Consider the following 10,000-nt stretch of genomic DNA (forward strand, 5'->3'; position numbering starts at 1 on the left):
AGACGAAAACGAGGAAAATAATCGCGACAAATGCTCGCTCGCTGCGCTCGCTCGGACGAATATAGCCCAACCCAAAACCGATCCCAAGCGTTCGAACGAAGATTTCGATGAAATCGAAGAACGAACGCTAAAGGGATTGGTTTTGGGTTGGGCTACTTTTTTTTTCGAGCGAGCGGAGCGAGCGAGCAACGCGTAAGAGCGTATCGTTGCGTCGCAGGGACTTTGAAATATTCGCCACTGTTCGAACGTTCGAGTCGAAATAACTCGAGAAAAAGCGTTATAACGCATCGAAATTATCAGTGAAATCGTTACGTATCGACGAAATCTAGTCGAAAGTAGCGATTTCACTTTATTTTTTTAAAAAATTTCATCCTCCGGACCAACGTGACCGGGACGTTGGAACTTAGAATTTTTTCGCACCGCTACGAAAGTACCGAAAGTTCAACTCGAAATAACTCGCCAAAAAGCGTTATAACGTATCGAAATTTTGCGTGAAATCGTTACGTTTCGACGAAATCTAGTCGAAAGTAGCGATTTCACTTTATTTTTTTAAAAAATTTCATCCTCCGGACCAACGTGACCGGGACGTTGGAACTTAGAATTTTTTCGCACCGTTACGAAAGTACCGAAAGTTCAACTCGAAATAACTCGCCAAAAAGCGTTATAACGTATCGAAATTTTGCGTGAAATCGTTACGTTTCGACGAAATCTAGTCGAAAGTAGCGATTTCACTTTATTTTTTTAAAAAATTTCATCCTCCGGACCAACGTGACCGGGACGTTGGAACTTAGAATTTTTTCGCACCGTTACGAAAGTACCGAAAGTTCAACTCGAAATAACTCGCCAAAAAGCGTTATAACGTATCGAAATTTTGTGTGAAATCGTTACGTATCGACGAAATCTAGTCGAACGTAACGATTTCACTTTATTTTTTTAAAAAATTTCATCCTCCGGACCAACGTGACCGGGACGTTGGAACTTAGAATTTTTTCGCACCGCTACGAAAAGGCCGAAAGATCCCCTCCAAATAACTCGTTAAAAAGTGTTAGAAGGTACGAATATTTTTCAAGAAATCGTTATAACTCGATAAAATACGTCGGGATTAAGCGTTTATATCGTCGGCAGACGGATATAAAAACGTTTGGACCGACACGACCGGTCGTTGGAACATAGAAAAATTCCGAGCCGGTACGTTGGGACTTAGAAAAATTCCGAGCGCGAAAAAGTTTTTTCGAGTTTATTCGTTAAAAAGCGTTACAAGGTATGAATTTTTTTGCATAAATCGACGTAACTCGACGAAATACGTCGGGATTAATGGTTTATTTCCGTCCGAGAACGATTTTTAAAAACGGACCTATGCGGCCGGTCGTTCGTACTTAGAAAATTTTCGGACCGAACACTCTTTTTCGATTAATTCGTTAAAAAGCGTTATAACGTACGAATATTTTTCAAGAAATCGTTATAACTCGATAAAATACGTCGGGATTAAGCGTTTATATCGTCGGCAGACGGATATAAAAACGTTTGGACCGACACGACCGGTCGTTGGAACATAGAAAAATTCCGAGCCGGTACGTTGGGACTTAGAAAAATTCCGAGCGCGAAAAAGTTTTTTCGAGTTTATTCGTTAAAAAGCGTTACAAGGTATGAATTTTTTTGCATAAATCGACGTAACTCGACGAAATACGTCGGGATTAATGGTTTATTTCCGTCCGAGAACGATTTTTAAAAACGGACCTATGCGGCCGGTCGTTCGTACTTAGAAAATTTTCGGACCGAACACTCTTTTTCGATTAATTCGTTAAAAAGCGTTATAACGTACGAATATTTTTCAAGAAATCGTTATAACTCGATAAAATACGTCGGGATTAAGCGTTTATATCGTCGGCAGACGGATATAAAAACGTTTGGACCGACACGACCGGTCGTTGGAACATAGAAAAATTCCGAGCCGGTACGTTGGGACTTAGAAAAATTCCGAGCGCGAAAAAGTTTTTTCGAGTTTATTCGTTAAAAAGCGTTACAAGGTATGAATTTTTTTGCATAAATCGACGTAACTCGACGAAATACGTCGGGATTAATGGTTTATTTCCGTCCGAGAACGATTTTTAAAAACGGACCTATGCGGCCGGTCGTTCGTACTTAGAAAATTTTCGGACCGAACACTCTTTTTCGATTAATTCGTTAAAAAGCGTTATAACGTACGAATATTTTTCAAGAAATCGTTATAACTCGATAAAATACGTCGGGATTAAGCGTTTATATCGTCGGCAGACGGATATAAAAACGTTTGGACCGACACGACCGGTCGTTGGAACATAGAAAAATTCCGAGCCGGTACGTTGGGACTTAGAAAAATTCCGAGCGCGAAAAAGTTTTTTCGAGTTTATTCGTTAAAAAGCGTTACAAGGTATGAATTTTTTTGCATAAATCGACGTAACTCGACGAAATACGTCGGGATTAATGGTTTATTTCCGTCCGAGAACGATTTTTAAAAACGGACCTATGCGGCCGGTCGTTCGTACTTAGAAAATTTTCGGACCGAACACTCTTTTTCGATTAATTCGTTAAAAAGCGTTATAACGTACGAATATTTTTCAAGAAATCGTTATAACTCGATAAAATACGTCGGGATTAAGCGTTTATATCGTCGGCAGACGGATATAAAAACGTTTGGACCGACACGACCGGTCGTTGGAACATAGAAAAATTCCGAGCCGGTACGTTGGGACTTAGAAAAATTCCGAGGGCGAAAAAGTTTTTTCGAGTTTATTCGTTTAAAAGCGTTACAAGGTATGAATTTTTTTACGGGAATCGTTCTATCTCTATTAAATACGTCGGGATTAAACATTTTTATCGATTTTTTCAAAAAATTAGCGTTCGTCGAACTGACACGACTGGGATATTTTTCTAATTTTTTCGTTAATTAACGTTACAAGGTATATATTTTTTTGCATATTTCTACTTATTTTAACGTATTGTAATTGATTATAAACTTATTTTTTGTCCGTATTCGATAAAAGAGTATGTTTACTGATGCAATTTTTCGGTGAAAAAAAAAATTAATTTTTTGGTAAAAATGCATTTCTATTATGTTAATAAAACGTCTGGTAATGTATTTCGATGGTTGGATATTGGCTTTGTATAGTAGTGATCGAGCGTTCGCGAGACTAAGTTCCAGCGTCCCTTCCGAACGGTACGTTGCTACGGAGGTTTTGCACCGTAAGCGCGCGGCCGCTAGCCCGGCCGGCGCCGGCCTTCCGGCTGGCGCTTTCGTATCTATAAGAGAGACGTCGAGCCGGACGGTTCGGTCGGAACAGCGTTGAGCGCGTGGCTATTCTACGGCCTCGGTTGAGAATTCAGTCACCGCTCCTCGAGTCTTAGTGTATTTTACGCTATTTCTCGACTGTTCCTCCGTTCTCGTTCTGGTTTTTTCTCTACACTGCTGCGCCGCGGGTCGCTGTCCTGGACGTAATGACCAAATATCGTGGCAAGGTTCCCCTGAGTCGGGAAGCTGGTGACCTGTGTGTACGTATTCTAACAAAAATTGTTAGATGCGTGTGTGCTTGTACTAACTGAGCATCGATTCATTCAAAAGAGTATAACCGTCTGCTTTCTATAAAAACTTCTGCTTTCGCAGAAGTATCCGATGAGGCGGTAGGAGCGTACTATCTTTGCGTAGTATGTCTTCTGCCGAAAATGTTCTACCGATTGAAAGAATATTCTTACGGTATGTCCAGCGCGACGCACTGGGATACGCGCTTGTTCGTTCAGCGTGAGGTGCGTATACGTGCTTTACCGCTAAGATATTCTAATAAGTCTTTTTACACGAAGACAGCATTATGGAAATGTTCCTTTAGAAGTACGATTCTAAACATTTTATATAAGACTATGAGAGAGAGAGAGAGAGAGAAGAGAGGAGGTGGAGTTGAGAATTACAAAGTGGCTGCGAGCGGCGTTCGAAGATTATTACTGAACTATGGGTGTATCTCGAACGTCGCTAGGAGATATATTTTATAGATATATCTATCTTAAGAACGAAAAGTCTCGTCGTACGGTGCTTACGTCCCACCTACGACACGAAGAGAACTTAAACGAAATTTATAAGAATTGTTATACGAATAAGATCCCTGGTTGATCCTGCCAGTAGTCATATGCTTGTCTCAAAGATTAAGCCATGCATGTCTCAGTACATGCCGCATTAAGGTGAAACCGCGAATGGCTCATTAAATCAGTTATGGTTTCTTAGATCATACCTACATTTACTTGGATAACTGTGGTAATTCTAGAGCTAATACATGCAAACAGATTCCGACCAGAGATGGTAGGAATGCTTTTATTAGATCAAAACCAATCGGTGGCGGATGGCTCGTCTGTCCGTCCATCGTTTGTTTTGGTGACTCTGAATAACTTTGTGCTGATCGCATGGTCATCTAGCACCGGCGACGCATCTTTCAAATGTCTGCCTTATCAACTGTCGATGGTAGGTTCTGCGCCTACCATGGTTGTAACGGGTAACGGGGAATCAGGGTTCGATTCCGGAGAGGGAGCCTGAGAAACAGCTACCACATCCAAGGAAGGCAGCAGGCGCGCAAATTACCCACTCCCGGCACGGGGAGGTAGTGACGAAAAATAACGATACGGGACTCATCCGAGGCCCCGTAATCGGAATGAGTACACTTTAAATCCTTTAACGAGGACCAATTGGAGGGCAAGTCTGGTGCCAGCAGCCGCGGTAATTCCAGCTCCAATAGCGTATATTAAAGTTGTTGCGGTTAAAAAGCTCGTAGTTGAATCTGTGTGTCACAGTGTCGGTTCACCGCTCGCGGTGTTTAACTGGCATTATGTGGTACGTCCTATCGGTGGGCTTAGCTCCTCGCGGGCGGTCCAACTAATATCCCATCGCGGTGCTCTTCACTGAGTGTCGAGGTGGGCCGATACGTTTACTTTGAACAAATTAGAGTGCTTAAAGCAGGCTACCTTCGCCTGAATACTGTGTGCATGGAATAATGGAATAGGACCTCGGTTCTATTTTGTTGGTTTTCGGAGCCCCGAGGTAATGATTAATAGGGACAGATGGGGGCATTCGTATTGCGACGTTAGAGGTGAAATTCTTGGATCGTCGCAAGACGGACAGAAGCGAAAGCATTTGCCAAAAATGTTTTCATTAATCAAGAACGAAAGTTAGAGGTTCGAAGGCGATCAGATACCGCCCTAGTTCTAACCATAAACGATGCCAGCCAGCGATCCGCCGAAGTTCCTCCGATGACTCGGCGGGCAGCTTCCGGGAAACCAAAGCTTTTGGGTTCCGGGGGAAGTATGGTTGCAAAGCTGAAACTTAAAGGAATTGACGGAAGGGCACCACCAGGAGTGGAGCCTGCGGCTTAATTTGACTCAACACGGGAAACCTCACCAGGCCCGGACACCGGAAGGATTGACAGATTGATAGCTCTTTCTTGATTCGGTGGGTGGTGGTGCATGGCCGTTCTTAGTTGGTGGAGCGATTTGTCTGGTTAATTCCGATAACGAACGAGACTCTAGCCTGCTAAATAGACGTAACTTATGGTATCTCGAAGGCCCCCGGCTTCGGTCGGTGGGTTTTTACTACCAACGTACAAACAAATCTTCTTAGAGGAACAGGCGGCTTCTAGCCGCACGAGATTGAGCAATAACAGGTCTGTGATGCCCTTAGATGTTCTGGGCCGCACGCGCGCTACACTGAAGGAATCAGCGTGTTTTCCCTGGCCGAAAGGCCCGGGTAACCCGCTGAACCTCCTTCGTGCTAGGGATTGGGGCTTGCAATTATTCCCCATGAACGAGGAATTCCCAGTAAGCGCGAGTCATAAGCTCGCGTTGATTACGTCCCTGCCCTTTGTACACACCGCCCGTCGCTACTACCGATTGAATGATTTAGTGAGGTCTTCGGACTGGTGCGCGGCCAATGTGATAAGCATTGCCGATGTTACCGGGAAGATGACCAAACTTGATCATTTAGAGGAAGTAAAAGTCGTAACAAGGTTTCCGTAGGTGAACCTGCGGAAGGATCATTAACGATACGATACCAAAAGAATTTGACTTGAACACATATAAAAACTATGAAATATATATCACAATGGTCGGTAAGGAGCCGTACTCCTCCTGTATCGACGAAAGTATATACGACGTATTAACAAGCTATATACTTTAACAAACGAAAACGCCAGGGAGCTTGGCAACCTCCGTTGGCACGAATAGAAATATTCTTAAGGAGGAGACGACCCTCCAGCTACGGAATTATACGAAGAGAAGGTGGCACTCTCTCTCGATCATCGGGATGAAGAGATATATATATACAAGTATAAAAACGAAATGCGAATGAAACTTATTCGAGGCGCCTGCGTGAGGTCGTAAACAGAAAGACCCGCCGTCTCCGAATAAAACATATAACATATAATATATATATATATATATGAAATTCTAATAAAAGGGAACTCTAGCTTCGAAAGAGCCAACAAAAGTTAAGGCTCGATATCAAACGAAAAAATTACAATGGAAACCAGGTGTAAAGAGAAATGCAGTCGTGGCGCCTGCGAGAGGCCGTACACAGAAAGACCCGCCGTCACGATCTCGTATTTCGTATTTGCATCGTGGAAACCGTACAAACGAAATATAAAAGTCCATGCAAACTAATAAGAAAATCTCTAAAGTGCCTCGTGTCGGAGTGATCATGCTCGCCTATTCTCTTCTATGTTTCGTGGTCTGTGTTGCGTTTGTTCTCCTCCTAGCAACGGGACATATCGAAGACTCCTCTTTGGGATCGAACGAAGCGTCTAGAACGAGTCGACGAGAGCGAAAGAACTTGTAGCGAGTCGCGCAGAGCGAAAGGATACCGATATACATCTTCGAAGGTTCTCTTCGAAGATCCATGGATACCTTCTGCGTCGACTTCTCTCGTCTCTTTCATCGAAACTCTCGTCGTTCTCGAAACGTGCTTCCTACCCAAAGGGCGTGTGCTCTTCGTATGTCGTTTCGTTCGAAATAACGAAACCACGTGTAACATACTCGTGGATCGGGTAACCTAGAACGAAGACGCATCGCGTGGATGTTGGCCCGCTATGCGACGATGACCGATGATGATGATGATGATGATGATGATATGATGATGATGTCGATGTCGACGACGACGACGATGAAGACGATGTGTAGCAACGATTCGTAACTAGTCTAGCCGAAGTTCGTTCAGAGGGGAACGCCGCCGGCTTCGAAGCCTCGATGTCGTGAGTCGGACACCCGTGCCGTCGCTAGAGTTTTTCAAACTCTGCTTCTGGATATTGGGACGAAAGACCGCTCGAGGACGACGACAGCCGTGCGTGCGTATCCCATCGAATTTTTTTTACACCACCTGAACGAGACTAAAGTTTCGTCTAGTTGATCGTCTACCGTCGCATAATGTATATTATATACCGTTCAGAGGGGACCGGCTGTCTATCCTCGTTGTCGTGAGTCGGACACCCGTGCCTTCGCTAGAGTTTTTCAAACTCTGCTTCTGGATATCGGGACGAAAGACCGCGCGAGGACGACGGATGCGAGTCCCATCGAATTTTTGACTTACACACTACCTGAACGAGACTTAAAGTTTCATATTATATACCGTTCAGAGGGGACCGGCTGTCTATCCTCGTTGTCGTGAGTCGGACACCCGTGCCGTCGCTAGAGTTTTTCAAACTCTGCTTCTGGATATCGGGACGAAAGACCGCGCGAGGACGACGGATGCGAGTCCCATCGAATTTTTGACTTACACACTACCTGAACGAGACTTAAAGTTTCATATAATATACCGTTCAGAGGGGACCGGCTGTCTTTCCTCGTTGTCGTGAGTCGGACACCCGTGCCGTCGCTAGAGTTTTTCAAACTCTGCTTCTGGATATCGGGACGAAAGACCGCGCGAGGACGACGGATGCGAGTCCCATCGAATTTTTTATTTAAACACTACCTGAACGAGACTTAAAGTTTCATATAATATACCGTTCAGAGGGGACCGGCTGTCTTTCCTCGTTGTCGTGAGTCGGACACCCGTGCCGTCGCTAGAGTTTTTCAAACTCTGCTTCTGGATATCGGGACGAAAGACCGCGCGAGGACGACGGATGCGAGTCCCATCGAATTTTTTATTTAAACACTACCTGAACGAGACTTAAAGTTTCATATAATATACCGTTCAGAGGGGACCGGCTGTCTTTCCTCGTTGTCGTGAGTCGGAGACCCGTGCCGTCGCTAGAGTTTTTCAAACTCTGCTTCTGGATATCGGGACGAAAGACCGCGCGAGGACGACGGATGCGAGTCCCATCGAATTTTTGATTTACACACTACCTGAACGAGACTTAAAGTTTCATCCAGTTTGTCGTCTATCATCTCATATATAATATACCGTTCAGAGGGGACCGGCTGTCTATCCTCGTTGTCGTGAGTCGGACACCCGTGCCGTCGCTAGAGTTTTTCAAACTCTGCTTCTGGATGTTGGGACGAAAGACCGCGCGAGGACGATGGATGCGAGTCCCATCGAATTTTTGATTTACAAGACACACACTACCTGAACGAGACTAAAGTTTCATCGAGTTTATCGTCGCATAACCCGTTCGGAGGGGACCGGCTGTCTATCCTCGTTGTCGTGAGTCGGACACCCGTGCCGTCGCTAGAGTTTTTCAAACTCTGCTTCTGGATATCGGGACGAAAGACCGCGCGAGGACGATGGCTGCGAGTCCCATCGAATTTTTGTTTTTTTTTTTTTTAAAAAAAAAAACACCACCCGAACGGAGATGTGTTCTATCTTTCGTCGATTTTTCATGCTTTCAGTCGGTCGCGTGGTCGCCATCCGTTCGGAGGGGATCGCCGGCTTCGAAACCTCGATGTCGTGAGTCGGACACCCGTGCCGTCGCTAGAGTTTTTCAAACTCTGCTTCTGGATATTGGGACGAAAGACCGCTCGAGGCGGACGGCCGCGCGAATCCCATCGAATCTTTACTATCACCCGAACGATGGAGAGATGCACGCGCGCTGTTTCTTGAATAATTGGACGAGAGAGTAGAATCAAACACATATATAACATGGGCTAGCCACCGTGCTTACTCGTTCGCGAGATCGTGTGCTGTACAGAGGATTCAGAATCGGGTGTATATATCCCCGTCGTTTCCTGACGAACGGAGCTTCGATCTCGATGGTTGTTATATATCATAATGTACTTTACGCCCGGCCGGCGAACGCGCGTATCTTCGCGCGTTCGTCGTTTTCTTTTTTTTTCGAACGTTTTTGTGTCGTCAATCCTATGGCGACTTCTGCGCGTTCGATTCCCGTTGGTCGAACGTGACGGAACTCGGCTTCGCTAGAACCGAGAAGAGTACATTTGAGTATTGAACTGTTGTAAATTTATAAAAGATTACCCTGAACGGTGGATCACTTGGCTCGTGGGTCGATGAAGAACGCAGCTAATTGCGCGTCAACGTGTGAACTGCAGGACACATGAACATCGACATTTCGAACGCACATTGCGGTCCACGGATACAATTCCTGGACCACGCCTGGCTGAGGGTTGCTCACGTAAACCTAAGACTGCTTGCGTTGCGTATCGTTACTCTCCGTATCTGTCTCTCTCTGTCCCTTCTTGCCTTAACAACCCGCCGTCGTTCTTCTTTATATAAGAGAACGTTTCAGAGTCGGACGAAGGTACAAGAACGAGGATACGAATAAGAGCGGACGGAGAGAACATACGCGACGTACGAGCGATTGTTGGACGCTCGTCGGCGTTCGTCGCGGTCGTGCAGAGACCGTGCAAGTCGTACGCATGCTCGATATATAATCTATCGTGTTCACGGGAGACTACGAAACTCTACCTCTGTCTCTCTCTGTCCCTTCTTGCCTTGACAACCCGCCGTCGTTCTTCTTAAAAATTATAAGAGAACGTTTCAGAGTCGGACGAAGGTATACGAAGGGATACGAATAAGAGCGGAGAGAACCGGTCACGGACCTGC

The 10,000-nt window shown here is 45.2% G+C and overlaps 2 non-coding genes across 2 annotated transcripts; both read left to right on the forward strand.

Annotated features, from left to right (window-relative positions):
- The first annotated feature begins 4,127 nt into the window (after positions 1 to 4,127).
- On the forward strand, positions 4,128 to 6,050 carry LOC126877286 (small subunit ribosomal RNA). Its single transcript, XR_007694898.1, has one exon. It is a non-coding gene; the product is annotated as a small subunit ribosomal RNA (ribosomal RNA).
- A 3,359-nt stretch (positions 6,051 to 9,409) lies between these two features.
- On the forward strand, positions 9,410 to 9,564 carry LOC126877293 (5.8S ribosomal RNA). Its single transcript, XR_007694903.1, has one exon. It is a non-coding gene; the product is annotated as a 5.8S ribosomal RNA (ribosomal RNA).
- Positions 9,565 to 10,000: the final 436 nt, after the last annotated feature.

The sequence above is a fragment of the Bombus huntii genome, unplaced genomic scaffold (assembly GCF_024542735.1).
Source record: "Bombus huntii isolate Logan2020A unplaced genomic scaffold, iyBomHunt1.1 ctg00000142.1, whole genome shotgun sequence".
Lineage (NCBI taxonomy): Eukaryota > Metazoa > Arthropoda > Insecta > Hymenoptera > Apidae > Bombus > Bombus huntii.